Raw genomic sequence first — 16,733 nt, 5'->3', positions numbered from 1 at the left:
ATTGCAGGTTGGTGAAGAATGAAGAGGACGGCTTCCGACGATGAGGATGGGGGTGCTAAGAAGGCCCCCAGGCTGTCACCGGGGCCGAGTAGGCAGGGCCCCAGTTACTCGATCGAGACGGGTCCTTCGGAGGATTCCCCGGAGGATAGCTACGATACGGATCCGTCGGAGGACCCATCTACGACTCCTCCAGAGTCTCCGAACCCTGGAGCAGAGGATCCCGTGGAGGATGGCTACGATACAGATATCTCGGAGGATTTGGCGATGACCCCTCCGGAGCTTCTTACCTCCGAGGAGGAGGATAGTCATGAGGCAGGCCCTTCGGAGCATTCTTCTGGGATGACGCAGGAGGAGATTTTCAAGTATGCACCAGCTCTTATTAGTAGGGAGAACCTTGATAGCCCGGCCACCTCGGAGAGTGCTATGGATTTCTCCTGTTCTTGGCCTGGGTCACCAGTGGGCCGGGATTTGTCTGATCGTCCATACCCCTCCGATTCGGATGCGAGTGATAATGGAGACCGCATAGGTAGGGAGCAGGCAGACGTGGATGATAGTGGACATACCTCTCACGGCAGCTCCCCAGGTCAGACTCGATATTGATTATTCATAAGTGTATGAGTTTTTAGAACTTCCTATGTGTGTATGATATTTGTAAGATGTTGTTCTATGAAGACGACGGAAATTTAAAGGAATTAGAGATCTAGTGACCCAAGACAAGGGCGACTAAATGTCCCCACCGTCAGAGTGATTTTGGAAATCCTGGATGGAAGTAAACAGGAAAGTGCCTCCGATGCCATTTGAGTGGGGCACGTGTGGTAAGTGTCGACGGCGTTATAATTCTTATTTGAAGTTATCAGCCCCGTGTGGCTGTGATACGACATGATATGATATGTATGTGAGTATATCTGTGTTAGCCCTGTGCGGCATGGCTGGTATTTCTGGTGTACAGGTTCCAGATAGTAAGAAATATAGAGGAAACTCTGCCCAAATTTTTCCAAGGATATGGAGGTAAACATGTAGATTAAGTACAAAAAGGTCCCGCGATACTTGTCAGACTTTAGTTCCTTCTGTCGGTGGCCGAAGAACACCTTGCGGTGACATTTTATCAGATTCCACCGATTATTTGGAGGCGGAATTCGTGTGACGAAGACTTAAATCCGTGGGTTATCTGTAATCATATGTATATGTGTATGAAAGTGAATGTTTAAGATTCAGAAAGGCGACATGGTAGTGGTACGACTTAGCCGGGGGTGGGACCCGCTACAAAAATTTTCCGAAAATTTGCGAAGACCCCGATTTGCTCTAAAATTACGTGACAAAGGTCGTGCGGGGCGATCGACGAAATTATATCTGCCCTAACGCGTCGAAATGCATGAAAGTTTCGGAGTTAAGCGTGCTCAGGCCAGAGCAATTCTGGGATGGGTGACCCCCTGGGAAGTAATGCAAAGTTTTGCACAAGTGTAGGTATGACTGATATAAATGAAAGTTTGGGGTAATCTAAAGGAAAAGAGAATGTATGAAGTAATTAGTGCCTTTACAAACACCACACAGTCCGATGTGGTACCACTCGGAAAATTTAGCGAATCTGGATAACAGTCAGCGACGACCCGAATGTTGTCAGGGGATAGAAAACGCCCAATTACATCGTAAGTTAGTCTGGTATGACGATAGTTGTTAAAGGAAAAAGAGTATGGATAGTAGGGTAAGAGAAAGATAAGTAAAGCGAGTAAGCAGAATCTTTGAAAGAGTCGATAAGCGACACCCAAGACGATTTGTATGATTGACTCCGAATACGTTTCTGTCTGACATATCTCTGTACGATTAACTCCGATTACGAATCTGTCTGACACACCTCTGTATTTCTGACTCCGGACATAAATCCGTCTGGTGTGCCTCTGTACGTCTAATTGTGATCACGCATCTGTCTGATACATCTCCGCATGTCTGATTCTAAGTGCGACTCTGTATGATACATTTCTGTAAGCCTGATTCCGATTTCGAAATCCGTCCGATACCTATTTATACATCTGACTCTGATCTCAGATCTGTCTGACATACTTCCGTATCTCTTCTTTTGATTATGAATCCACCCGCCAGAGTTTAGCATGTCTGCTTCCGATTACGAATCCGTCCGATATGCCTCAACGCGTCCGGTTCCAGTCCTGAATCTGTTGGTAAGAAGTGTCTGGTATGAAGTGGGATTATATTGATGCGGTAGGGATCTCAGGAGTGTAACAAGGAATAGTATGGACTATGACGTCTGGAAAGCGTTCGTCTGTTACAAGAATATAGCTTATGGTTCGACAATTACGTGGGGTACGAGAAAATATATTACGAAGGCATTTGAATCAGTGATGTGAAAAATTACCCCATGATGTTGGTAAAGAAGCCATGTCGGAAAGTCAGTAAAGGACGACTATAAAGGGAACCCTCCCGAAGTAGTATGACGCCCCATAAGGTCAATTTAACATTCGAGGACGAATGTTTTTAAAGGGGGGGAGGATGTTACATCCGACATTTTCGCTTATTCAAAAAAATTCAAGATAAATTGACTTGTGATGAATAAGGCCACAATTGGACCTTACTTGGTATGCATGTGTAGGTTATGAATTCAATGGGGTGGAATTACGAAAGGTGGCCAAGGGCAAAATTGGAATTTTGGAAACTTGTTCCATGAATTACCATATGTAACCAACCATTTTGGGCTCAAAAAAAAAAATAAGTGAAGTGAGGCCCAATTTTAAGAGGCCCATTCGGCCAAGACCAACCCAAGGCCCATGGAATTAATTAATTTCCATGTGCTAAATATATATCATCCATATCCTTAAGAACATTCAAGAAAAAAATCAAAGAGAAAGAGTAGAGAGCAAGAGAGAGCATTTCGGGTTTGGAGAGAAAAAAAGAAAGAAAAGAAAGAAAATTTTTTTTGGAGCCAATCCTTTGGTTTAAAAAGTTCATCTCTTGAGAGATTATTGCTAAGCACAAGATTCTCTACAAGTTGATATAAAGATTGTGGCAAGAAAACAATTTCATCTTCCAAGTGTAGAACTTGAAGAAAGGTAAGGATTTCATGCTTTTGTTGTGTTAAAAATGATGTATGTATGTTGTAGTATGTGTGAATGAATGAAAAATATGGAAATTTGGTGTGTTGGAATTTGGGGTGTGTGGCCGAAATGCATATATGTATATTGCATGTCTATGGTGACTTGAAACTACGTTGAAATCTAGTTGTAGTGTGGTAGGAATTGTATTAGAAATGAAAGTTGAATGAATTAAGGAAAGTTGAGAATTTTGAGGTGTGGCCGTGTGGTGTGTGTTGGTGTTGGAAGGTGAATTGAATCTTGTTAGCATGTTAATTGTGTTGTTATGGAAGATTGGTTATTAAGTTGTTGAAAGTTAGGAAGGGATTGGAAAAGTAGTGACTTGATGGAAAGTTGAATGTTTGTGAATTTTATGAATATCTTATGAATATTATGTGAACATGTTATGGATTCCTCCGATGTGTGTCGTAATGATTTTGATGGATAATGGATATGAAAATAATAAGTTTTGGTTGGAAATGTAAGCTTGAAACGAAAGATGATTCGTCGTGTCGAAAGGTGGCTAATAATGCCATAGCGTATGATTTAGTGTTTATTGATGTTTGTTGTTGTTTGGATGTCTCCTCTGGGTTGTTGTGTTGCTAAATTGAGCCGAGCTAAGTCTCGGGGATGTCGTATATACAGAGGAAATGCTGCCAAAATTTCGGTAGGCAATTATGTGTAAAGTTAGAGTATTGAAAGAATGGAACTAACCAAATGGTAAACTTGACCATTTCCAGATTTTGGACGAAATTTGGATTGACGCCAAGCGAGCATAAGGCGCCATCAAGGTATGTGAAGCACTTCTCTACGTTCCTAGGCATGTTCTGGATGTGGTAGGTTCGGCCGCGAGCCTTAAGTCCGACTCCGTTCCCTGGAATTCGAGACGGAAAACCGCTCCAATTCCTTCAATTCAATTGAACCTATTTTCTTACAAATTGCCCTTAAAGTGAGATTTTGCACAAAATTTCCCCAAACGGAGTCGGAACACTTCCGATTGAGTATGGATGACCTCATAAGGTCAACTATCAATAATTTACGTATGTAGCCTCGGGTTGGTCCGAGGTGGGCCCACAAGGCCCGATACTTCCGGTACGATTTTAAAATACATCTGTTTTGGTCCGATTTTCTCCAAAAACTTCTGAACTATTATTTTATGTATATTATGGCTATTTTTGTGTAATTTATACATTATGATCTCTGAACATCTGAGAATCCCATTCTGGTAATAATCTGTCGTGCCTTCCCAACTAGGATATAGGCGCGTGCTATGCATACTATATGGATATTCTGATTTTGGCTCGCCGTTTGGCACCCTTCAGTTTGATTGAGTCTGTATGTTGAGTCTGTAGGTAGGTGGTTTCTCATTTATCGGTTCGTGTCTATCTCAATGCATTCTTTCACTGCGACCCGGGCCAGGTTCTGTTATCGTGCATATTTCTCTGCATTGTTCACCGCGTCCCTCGGCGTACGGGCCGGGATCTGTATGTCTGTATGATCTGTGTATGGGGATGGCGGCCAGGATGGCATATGATCTGATTTGATTCTGTCTGTCCACCGCGTCCCGTACTAAGAGGGCCGGGTTCTGTTACCGCGCCCCCAGACAGGGCCGGGATCTGTATGAATATATGCGTGTGCCATCTGTATTTATAAAGCACACGCCTCTGTATGATTTTGTATGACTCTGTGCTACTCTGCATGCATAATTCTGTCCGACATACTACTGTCTGTCCGTCTGTGGTACGACTATTTCTGTATGTCCGTATGGCTTCTGCTTCTGTATGTCCGTATGAATTCAGATTCTGCTCGTCTGTCCGCATTATGATTCCGTCTGTCTGCCCGAACTATAATTCTGTTCATTTGTGTGTGACACGATTCTGTGTGTCTGTCTGGATCATAACTCTGTCCGTCAGTTTGATTTATGATTCTGCCCGTTATATTTCTGTGACTCTAGTTCGGACTATGTTTATATCTGTTACGTTTTTGCTCTACATACTCGGTACATTTTCCGTACTGACCCCCGTTCTTCGGGGGCTGCGCTACATGCCCGCAGGTACAGACGCACCAGGTGATACGCCGCCCGCGTAGGTTTCCGACTTTGCTTTTTGAAGAGCTCCTTTGACTTGGAGCATATCTTTTGGTATATATCTTCTGTCTTCTGTGTACTCCGTATGTTTGTATATTCTGGGTACGGCGGGGCCCTGTCCCGTCATATGACTCTGTATGTCTGTAGAGGCCTGTAGATAGATGTGTGGGTTACGGGTTTCGTCTGTATGTTAGCCTTATCGGCTTACTTGTAAATATCTGTATGTTCAGGTATATATGTATATATACGTATGTTACGCGCGTGCCGTACTTGTATCGGCCTACTTCTGTACTTCTGTTTTGAAACACAAAAAAAAAAAAAAATCTGTATGGTTCGAATTCGATCAGGTAGGTACGTATGGGTACCCAGTTAGGGTACCAGTCGCGGCCCACGGGGTTTGGGTCGTGACAGAAACATACCTTTCGGAGTAACAACTTCAATTCTCATCAATTACCTCATAGCGACATAATCAACTGCTTGTCCACAATCAAAACATTTAGGGTTAGAATCAGGGACATCACATCCTATAATTTAGCTCTACGACACGATCTAAGATGAGAAGGAAGGGTCAATGGTTCCTAAATGCCCTGCAGCCTCTTGTTTATAAGTGTGGCGCGCTTCACACCCATAAATAAAACTCTACTCGACTCGGCTCATAGACACTCCCTAGGACGAACTGCGTTGATACCACTTTTTTCATAACCCAACCAGAGGGCCATGACGGGCACCCGGAGTTAACATACTGAGCACCTCTAAGCATACATCTCATAATCATTTCTGGGTGGACTATAAAGATAGGTTATGGATATCATAATCTGTAAGGAAAAATATCACAACATAACGGCACATCTCTATATAATCCTCAACAACCATGACCATCATCACCAGCCGACAAGGTTACTAAAATATTATACAACAATATGAACCGGTAGGGTTATGAAACGTCCAACTGTACACACATGTCTACGAGCCTCTACATAGAATACAAGTGACCATAAAGACCAATACCAATAGACCGTAGCTTCGAAGTAAGTGGAGTGCTCCTGAGAATCCGTTCATAAAGCACCTACGGATCTGATCCGTCTCCCTGCCTACCTGCGGGCATGAGCACAGCGTCCATAAACAAAAGGACGTCAATAAGAATAATGTACTGAGTATGTAAGGCATAAATAGTAACATGATAAAAGCAGGAAGAATAGCGTAAGATAAAAGAATCGTTTATACCTCTTAAGACCTCATACTTACTTAACCTTTTTTGAGAAGAAACATTTCATATATCCACATACATACCTATACAATATCAGTACCTGGCCATAGTAAGGCTCAGTAATATCGGTACCCGGCCTTAAAAGGACTTGGTAATATTGGTACCCAGCCTTAAAAGGACTAGGTAATATCGGTACCCGTCCATAATAGGGCTCGGTAATATCGTAAAATATCTATATGCATATATAATATTCCTAGCATGCATGAGAGCCTAAATAAGAGCTATTACTTTATCGGAGTGACGTAAGATTGTTAGCCTCCGATATGTCATTATGGAATTATTGTCATCGCTATATCTCACCTCAAAGGAACAAGTAACATAAGGTGAGATCAAGAACAGTGAATAAAATCACGAAAATCATGAAATAAGCTCAATAATCTAATAATAGCATTAAATCCATAAGCTTTGGAATCTCTAGAGTGGGATCATTATCATCATCATTATCATCACGGAACATACTTATCTTTAGCATCATAAGAAGCTCTAAGAATCATGAACTTCTAGCTTTTGGGAATAAGAATGTTATGGAAGCCATGTATGAGTTCATAAGAAGAGGATCATGCCTTTAGAAAGAAAGGGATTTAGCCTTAACATACCTTTTTGGTCTCCTTACTACTTAAAGCTTATCCTCCCAATCTTATAAACCTACATACAATAGAATTCATTCTATTGTTACGCTTATCGTCATATGCTTGTCTTAAACCTTCAAATTAAATCCTCTTATAATCTGCCGAAATTCGGGCAGCATCTCCCCTGTATTATCTACTTTCTCCAAATTCCAAAACAACTCCCAAACATCATTAAAAACATCAACAATAACGTAATCAAGATACTACATGGCAAATGTATACAAATCTGTCCGAAACTTCCTTTGAAAATTAGTCCATAAGCCAACAACATCAACATATCTATCTATGACCTTTACACCATGTTTTTCCTTACTTTAAACCATTAAAATCCTCAAATAAATGACTTAATATCAAACTCAAGATGAAAAACATACCTTATAACTTGAAGAACTTCACCTTACACAATTCACCCTAAACCTTATCCACTACAACTTCAATTAGAAGTACGAACAAGCTCCTTCCATGAACTAGTTAAAGATTTTATGGCTTTAGCTTCTCTTGATTTGATTTGGAATGGTTTGGAGTGTTGGAGAAAGCTCAAAGGGTCTAGAAGGTTCGGTTTGGGTGAAAATATGAGCCCCAAAGTCGTGGCCCTTCTTTGATTTGTCAAGATTCGTTGTTAATCTTACAAACCCGAGCTTAATTTTATGTAGGAACTCCTAAATTTACTATATCTTGGTGTAAGAATATTGGATGAATGTTGTGTGAGCTTTTAGAGAAGTGTAGAGATGAGAAATGGTGAAAAATGAGGTGATTTAGGTGACTTAAGGGGGTATATATAGTATTCCAATTCGGTTTGGGCTGATGGGCCAAAATTGGTGGGCTTTTTAAGTAGTTTCTAGAATTTCCGCGTAGATTCGCAGGCTTCTGGCAGTCCGTTTTAAAACGCCCATAACTGCCTACTCCAATGTTGTATTGACAAATGGTTTGTTGCATTGGAAATTATACTCAATAAACTTCATTTTAAGCTCTTGAAACACCTCAAAACTTTTGATATACCAGGAGAAATACCTCTCTGAAGTTGACCCAAAATTCTGCCAAATTTTTCTAAATTTTTGACAAACTTGTTTTCTTTGATTTGCTTGATCCCGGAATCTTCCGAAACTTTTCGTACATGATATTTATTATTAATTATACTTGATAAGGGTCACGTCCTTTGGTTCCAAGGTCGCCCTTCCCGGTTACGACTTACGAGATCATAATTCATCCTTTACTTCATTCTTATGTACTTCCCATAGCTTGTACCTTTCAAAACTACACGGGACGTCTCCGATACTCCATTAATACGGTGAAATACGTGGTGTGCTCATGCTCTGAAAGTGTGAGGTGTAACAAGTAGTCAATGAAGTGGGTTGAGAACCGTGAGGTCTTAGGTTCAAATCCCAGGCAGGTATCCCATGGAATTTGCCGAGGTGCGTGCTAGTTGGTCCGAACACCACAGTTATAAAGAAAAAAACACCTGATTGTATAAATTCATTTTATATTCACTGCATAGAACTTTAAACTCCATAGATATTATTAACTATTGGACCCCTATGTGGCTCATCAGATGAAGCAATACAAAGGATTGTTTTGGAGGCTCCATGGTTTAAAGATGGTAAGAGATTGTGCGCTTACATAAGCTGTAGTGCTTTGCGAGAAGTTGACACAACCAAAATACTCTTACACACTCTCCAAAAGCCATCCGCAGGTGTGTCTCTCAGCCACAACAAAAACTTCCAATATTTATAGTTCAATTTTTATCTTAGAAAACAGGTATAAATGGAGAAATATGGATAGTGAGGATCCGTCTAGTAGTAGCAGTAGTAGTTGTAAGTATTAGTGAAGAAAAATAGGGGTTTGGGAGGGGAAGAGGAATAGGAAATTTTCTGATTCAATCCACCGGTTATGATAGTCGCGAAGCTCATCGACCACCTTTGGTCACTTTGTCATTCTTGTTTTTTGTATTTTTTTTATATTATAAGCTAAATAAGAGGAGCAAGTTTCTACTGTCAAGTTCCTAAGTACTCATGCGGCAGGTGCAAAGTAGTGGAAACAGTGCAGACAGATTACTACCTCAGCTTATATAGTTGAACAATTTCTATGCTAAGTTCTGACCCATTCACCACAAAAAACTAATGGTTTATGGTACTTCACACTCACTAACTTATTTCCTGATTCTGCGAAATATTAGGAGAAACCTTTAGAACAGTTCAGGTAATCACTGATGTACAGAGGATAGCTATATACTTGTTAGTGTCGTTAATTTAGAACTTTTATGTTCATTTACTATTATCAAGTCTAAGGTACAAGGATTTTTCTCATAGCTATTTTTTTTTTTTCTTTTAGTGCTTCTCTTTAATGGTTCACTTCTTATAGAACTTTTTTTTTTAGTTCTCATGCCATTATCGAATCAGAACCGGATTTGGAAATGAGGAAAAAGATTTATGTCCCATGTGTGGAAGATAAGAATAGGAACATGCGAATGCTAAACATCTCAAACATGTAGGACTTGATTACAAACTCAATGAACATTTTGGAGCCAGCTCCAATAGATACCAGAGGAAATGATAGGGAGGATGGTATACATACTTTTTGTCTTTAAATAGTGTATTTCTTTTATTTGTTATTCTAGTAATCAAGTGATATTCTAATGTTGAAGTTCGTATCATTCTAGCAAACTCTTTTGGTAATAAGTATAGCTGGAAAATTGTTGATGCATGTGATCATAACTTTCCTAAAGTTAACATCTTAAATAAATTGATATTAGCAGTGTTCTGACCCTCGCCGTACTGGAAACTTTAATTTGTATTCAGTAGATTTTGCAGTATGGTGAAAGGTTCTCGAGAATAACTTTACATTGCATGACCAATAGTCTTTTCATTTACCTTGTTTCTAGGAATAGTTACCAATAGTTCTCAATATTGAAAATGCTCTTTCTAAAGGTCATGGTTGTTATTGTGGGAAATCAGAATAATCAATGTTAAAATCTAAATATACGTCTGGGGTGCAGTTGTGACAGTAGATCTCCTCGCCGAAACATGCAAGACAAACAAGAGAATAAAGATGAAAGCATCATAGCTTTCTATCATCTTGCCCTTTTTTATCTTTGAAACTTTGGCTGCTTTGATGAAGGCCTCAATGATAATAAGATGTGTTTTACAAATGGAGAAGAGCAATGGCTGTGTTTTTTTTTTCTTTTTAAGTTTTGGACTGAAGCTTGACCTTGTGGCTTCTTTCAAAGCTGATATTAATTTTCCCCCATGTGCTTGCGTCATCTTTCGAAGACCTTGAGGTCTTCATTGAGAAACTCAGTTGTAGACGGGCTATTTTTTTGACTTACATTGCTTATTATGCAAATCTTGTTGGTCATATACTTCTTATTTTTATTCAGTATAGTTTCATTGCATTTAAGATTGAAATATGCCTGTGGACTTAGTAGGTAGTAATTGACGAAATTTTCTTATTGCAGTCTTGTTGGCGGATGAGCCTGTTGATTTGTTACTTTTACCTTGTAAGTACTTCCTAGCTTATCTTTGTCAAACATCTCATAGTTCAAAACTTGAAATTATCGACAAATCTGATAATTCTTTGAGTTGCATTTAACATCATCTACTCTCTCTCTCTCTCTCTCTCTCTATCTCTCTCTCTCTATGAAGGACTTGCATTTGACAAAGCTGGAAGGCGGATGGGCCGTGGTGGAGGGTAAGGCTTCAAATATTTTTCGTTTTATTTCATTTTGCAAAGGTGATAGTTTAAACTATATGTGGAGGAAACAGTATAAGATGAAAGGAGAAGTGCAACCTATGAAAACCGAAAGAAAAAAGGATAAGCCAAATACATAGACAGCCCCTCTACCTTGTCCCAATTCCATCTCGACACCTTCACTTAATCTATGACCATTTGAACACTTGATCTCTACTCAAAATGTGCCACTTAGACATGTTTTACTCAAACAATAAGCAAAGTAAACTGCGTGTAATTCACACACGCTGACTTGTCAAAAAATCCCAATTAAATAATGGCACGTGGAAAATGGTCCCAAATAATAAATAACTCTTTTGCACAAAACAAAGAACAAAAAGTAAAAACTTTGTTTTTACCATTCTCTACCACTTTTCCTAAGACCTTAAAATCCAACTGAAACCTTTGTTGTTCTCCCTTGAGAATAACCCAAAAATTGGTAGGAATTGCAATTGCAATTTGGTGCAGAATATATGGATGAAATCTGGTTGGTTTTAGATAAGTATTGTCGGAGATGGTGATGATCTGGTGGAGATGGTGGTGGAGCAGATTTTGGTGAATATGGCGAAGGCACAGGAGGAGATGAAAGGATTTATATATCCGACTTTTGTATCAACCCAGTTTGAACCTCTTCAATAAGTCAAACACTTTTCTTTACGAACCTGGCCAAATCTCTATTACTTTGACATCTGTTGATTCAATCAATGATGTTTCTCTGAAAATGTCAATTTGTGTGGATTAAAAGTACATAAATATTGTACAAAACACAATCCCTTATCTAATTATCATTCCACATAATGTATCCCACCATAGAAGAAGCAACAAGTAGAAGGAATTTAAATGTTTAGGAGATTGAGGACTTTTGCAAGTTGCTTCAACAAATAGAATCAGTTCATACTGATCATTATAAAGAGAATTCTTTAATCTGGATAGCAAGAAAGGACAAAAAATTTTCAGTTAGGAACTATTACAGCCTGTTAACAAAGCAGTCAGGTCAAGAGGAAGTTTCTTGGCCATGGAAGATGTTAGGTAAGACCAAGGCTCCTATTAAAGTAGCATGCTTTGGGTGGATTGATACAAGGGGGGCATGTTTGACATAAAATAATCTGTAAAAAAGGGGTTTTGTATTATGCAATAGATGTTACTTGTATCAAGAAGATCTAGAAACAGTGGAGCACCTGTCTATCCATTGCAGAGTTTGCCAAACAATGCTGAGAAGTATTTCTAAGTATATGTGGTATTACATGGATGATGCCTCAGTATGTGAGAGATTTATTACAAAGTTGGCAACAACAGGTTATTCATAAAGAGAACAAGCAGATATGGAGGACTATTCTATTGTGCATTTTCTGGACAATATGGCTGGAAAAGAACAAGGTCTGTTTTGAAGGACATACACCTCCTATTTCTAGAGTAAAAGATAGTTGCTTCAAGAATTTGTTCTTCTGGTGTAGAAGTAGTTCAATTAGAAGTCTGAATCACCTATTGGATTTCCAAGATCTACTAGGAAGGAAAGTCTAGTGGTATGTTTTTCTTTTCTGGAGATTTTTGTTGTTTATGTAACCTTTTAGTACCTTCTTGGTACCCCTTTAATAAATTTTTTACCTTATCTCAAAAAAAAAAAAAAAGCAAATTACATGTTCACTTGTCTTCATCGTTTCGATTCTCGCCGGACTCCTCTACATTTTTAAGAAATATTTTCATATCATATTTGATAAAAAGGAATCTCAAAAATAAGAAAGTAAAAGGAATAGGAGAGGCGGAATGGTAGGGATGCTAATAATGGTGGATTGGTGGTGGCTGGGCCAACAGATAACATGAAGGATGGCATTATAGGGTTAGTTAATCACATGTCATTGCATTTTTTCTTACATTCACAATGACATGTGATTAACTAACCCTATAATGCCATCCTTCATCTTATCAAGATGTGTCTAAGTGGCACATTTTGAATAGGGACCAAGTGTTCAAATGGTTATAGGTTAAGTTTAGGTGCCTAGATGGAATATTTGGACTAGTTAGAGGGGCTTTCTATGTATTTGGCCAAAAGTATATAATAGAAGAATTTTTCATAAGTTTTCTCCCTCTTCTACAACTCTAATATCCTCTTCTTAGTGATGCTTTCTTCCTATCGTTTCTGAAATAGCTACTACGATACCTTCTTGACGAGATATCAAGAACGTGCAAAGGAGAGAAATTGGAAGCAACCTCTCAAGAGTATGTTTCTTCATCGCTCCTTTCTGGGAATGCTCGCAAAAGTTTTGATTTCCCACAAGAGATGATTTCAGTTGCTGCTAAGTGATTTTTTCTTTGGATTGCAGTTGCACTTTCTTACTTAGTGCAGATATTGGATGAGGGCACTATACCACTAACTCTGAACGACGTTCTTGTGGATGCACTTGTATCACCTTCTGGTCTTATTCCCCATTACTCTAGCTGCTCTAGAGATATGTTGTTGATAAAGATGCTCATCTAAGGACCCTCGGGTCTTAGAGCTGCACCGAGATAGAAGTGACACAAAATCCTCTTTTAACTAATGGACCTAACTGTGAAGAAATCATGTACCTTTTAGTTCATCCAGAGTCAAGGGAAAGGGTTAACAGATTGTTCTGTTTCATTGAGACCATTGCATGTAGAGAAAGAGCCTTGGGTAAAGTTCTTGATCTATTGTATCCTACTGATTTTGAGTTGAAAAACCTACAGAAAACTGTGTTTCTGAATGTGTTGTATTCTACTGATGGAGTGGATACTCTGTTAAATACTATGTCAAGTAGTTTATTTAATAAACTAGTAAACTTGCCCGCGCTTCATGCGATAATAAAATGACTCATCATATTTATATATATATAAATTTTATAATACTGGAGTACTACAATTATTTTAAATTTTGAATATCTGAAATACGTTTTTGTTCTTCAACTTCATATTGATTAGATTAACACTTAGATATTTGTTTTTCTCTAATTTTGATTTTTGTATTATTAATATAGGTGAAGCAAAACCTTTTTTTTTCGCAAAAATCACATATAGGACTATATAAATTTTGAGAGTAATTTGTCGCTCTGTGTCGTAGTGTGTAAAGTTTATATCGATAAGTATTTCACTTTATTTTTTGCTTTGTTGTAGAGTCATATTTGGGTAGTTTAATAATTTTGTCCTCACTCTTTACTATTCCTTATTTCCCTCCGTTCACCAACCTACATATATAAATTTTCACATCAGCATCATCAAAGAATAAAGAAAAAACATTTAAAATTAGATACTATGTGAGAAAGAAGAGGAAAAGAGGGAGGGTAATCGAAACAAAAGTGCCTACAAGAATTGCTGAAAATGATACGGATGTCCAAGTCCCATCTCATGGTGTCTACTGCCTTGTTTGACTTGTATATAAAAAAATTAAAAAAGATATTTCACATTCCAAATGAATACCATTTTCGTTAGTAATATACATTATATTCATAAGAAATAGAGGGGGAAGAAGAGTAAGAGTAATAAACGGGATTAAAATAATAACTTCCGGAGTTGTTAGTACGCACAATTAATCTTAAACGAATCATAATGAATGAAATAAGCTAATGTTACTGCCCAAAATTTTCTACAAATTATTGAAAATAATTATATTTGTTGTTGTTGACCACTTCCTCTTTAATATTTCATTGACTACATCCCTAATCGTCCTCCAGAGAATTGAAGCAAGTTCCATTTTGGCTTTGCTTTGGCTTTGTCTTTTCTTGTTCATTCATATTCCTTCCCTTTGCTTCAACTTGGAAATTCAGATGCACATTGCACTTCCAAATGTGATGCTACATGAGTTGTTACGTGGTAAGAGTGTTGGGGAGATTGGTTGGTGCCCCAAAATTTTTACAATGTCTCTATTTATAAGACTATGATATGAAATACCAAATAATGTCATAAACATGACTATTAATTAATTTGGAGTTATGATAATAAAAAGTTGTGGGAGTAATGGAAATAAAGACCATTAAGATTTTACATTAAAGAATATGAAAAAAGAATTACATTAAAGAATATGAATGAATGGTTAATTGACATATTTATTCTTGTGCAATAAAAAAATAGAGAAGTAGGAGAAATTGTCAAAAAAAATAGGAGAAAAAAAGATAAATAGGATTCTTGGTCATAGAGAGGTGCCACATCACTTTTCTATTGCCCAGCTTTATATTATATATAGATATAGATATAGATGTACTATATGCACCACATTCGATTAAGTTATATGTTAAGCCCACTCGGCAAGTAGTGAGTGTTGTGATTTTATGGAGAGAGATGCAAACAACAAGGTAGAAAATATGAATGAAAACTGTCTCATCTAAATTTTATTACTTATAAGCCATTATATAGGCACATAAATAAAGTAGTAGACTCCTCATACAACAAAAGTATTAGACTCTTACTAAAACTTAAAGACTGAATATTCTACTAAATCAACTATTAAACTTCTCTTATAACTAAACAAATAATTATTCTAGAAAATAGTAGAAGTAACAGAAGCAAAATTCAACGCTCCTCCTTGCTTCTATTGCAATCAATCGAAAAAAATTGTTCCTTCTTAGTTTCTACTCTAGAAATTTGTACTTGTGTTTTTTTTTTTAGTGACTTTGAACGTGCAAACATCTGTAACATAAGTCTTTCTTCTTCTTCTTCTTGAACTCAAATTTCTTGTATTTTTTCATCACATGCTTCAAGTATTTTTTAATGATAATTTTTTTGTACTCCGTTGGTTGAAAGTATTTATGTAACGACCTGCTCGGTCGTTATGGAGACTTTGACCCTTTTACCCTCGCTAGTATCTTCCCGAGGCTAGGAACGAGCTAACAACAACTCAAAAAGTATAAATTAAAGGTTTAAAACTTGATACGGTTAACTATGTCTTTTGTTTGAGCTCGTTGTGTGTTCATTTGGGGGTTAACTTAATAATTCTGACCTCCGTTGGGAATCCTGAGGTTGCGGGTGTCACGACCCAGCCCCGTGGGCCGCGACTGGCACCCTACCTGGGTACCCAGACCAAATCGCATATTCATTTCCGAACTCAAATTTATTTCAAAATTTTACAAAAATTATATCAAACATAATTTATATCGAAATTATGTCTTAAGCGGTCATATCAAATCAAATTCACACAAAGCGGCGGAATAGGCATCGCCGGTAAAAATACAAATATATACATAAGGGCCATTTGGGGCCATCAGATCAAACAGACCGCTTTAAGACCCGAAAGCAAAATCATACAATATACACATAGGACCCTCGCCCCACAAAGATGACTACAGGCCTCTACGAATTCAAAACATAACATATGGCGAGACAGGGCCCCGCCGTACCCAAACCGTCAAATATACAAAGTATATACAAAGTGGAGGAGTCTGTACCAAGAGTGGACTCCGGATCAAGTAAGAGTACTCCGAGAAAGCAAAAGGTGAAGCCTACTGCGGAAGATCACCGGAATCTGCACCTGCGGGCATAAAACGCAGCCCCCGGAGAGAGGGGGTCAGTACGAGATATGTACTGAGTATGTAAAGCACGGAGTACAGAATTATGGATCAAAACCGAAAGCAGATCAAATGTCAAAGGGGGGTACAAACTGGTATGTCAAAATCTGTATCGAAATCATATACATATATTTTATGCAACAAAATCATGCAAACGCTTAAGAACGTGGTCGCCACTCCGACGCTGGCGCCACACACATCATAACACCAGAAGGTTTCAAATCTCCGTACATCCCCGAACATAATCATAATCATCGGTGAGCGTATCGCATCCCGAGCCATATCACAGCATAACTCCAACGGTACCGGGCCCTATGGCGAAGCCTCGGGAACCGTAACACAGCATACGGCCGAATTTATCATACAGCGCACGAATCAAAACCGGCCCGGGAACCGGCGAACGAAGTCATAATAAGGCACGAGCGGAGTCGTGAGCAA

General features: G+C 38.5%; 1 pseudogene; it reads left to right on the top strand.

Moving 5' to 3' along the window:
- The window catches only part of LOC132601531 (5-formyltetrahydrofolate cyclo-ligase, mitochondrial-like), a 47,475-nt pseudogene extending 33,871 nt beyond the window's left edge, over positions 1 to 13,604 (top strand).
- Positions 13,605 to 16,733: the final 3,129 nt, after the last annotated feature.

Source organism: Lycium barbarum, chromosome 7, assembly GCF_019175385.1.
Source record: "Lycium barbarum isolate Lr01 chromosome 7, ASM1917538v2, whole genome shotgun sequence".
Classification (NCBI taxonomy): domain Eukaryota; kingdom Viridiplantae; phylum Streptophyta; class Magnoliopsida; order Solanales; family Solanaceae; genus Lycium; species Lycium barbarum.
The sequence above is the reverse complement of the archived record's forward strand: the minus strand, read 5'-3'. Positions and strand labels throughout refer to the sequence as shown.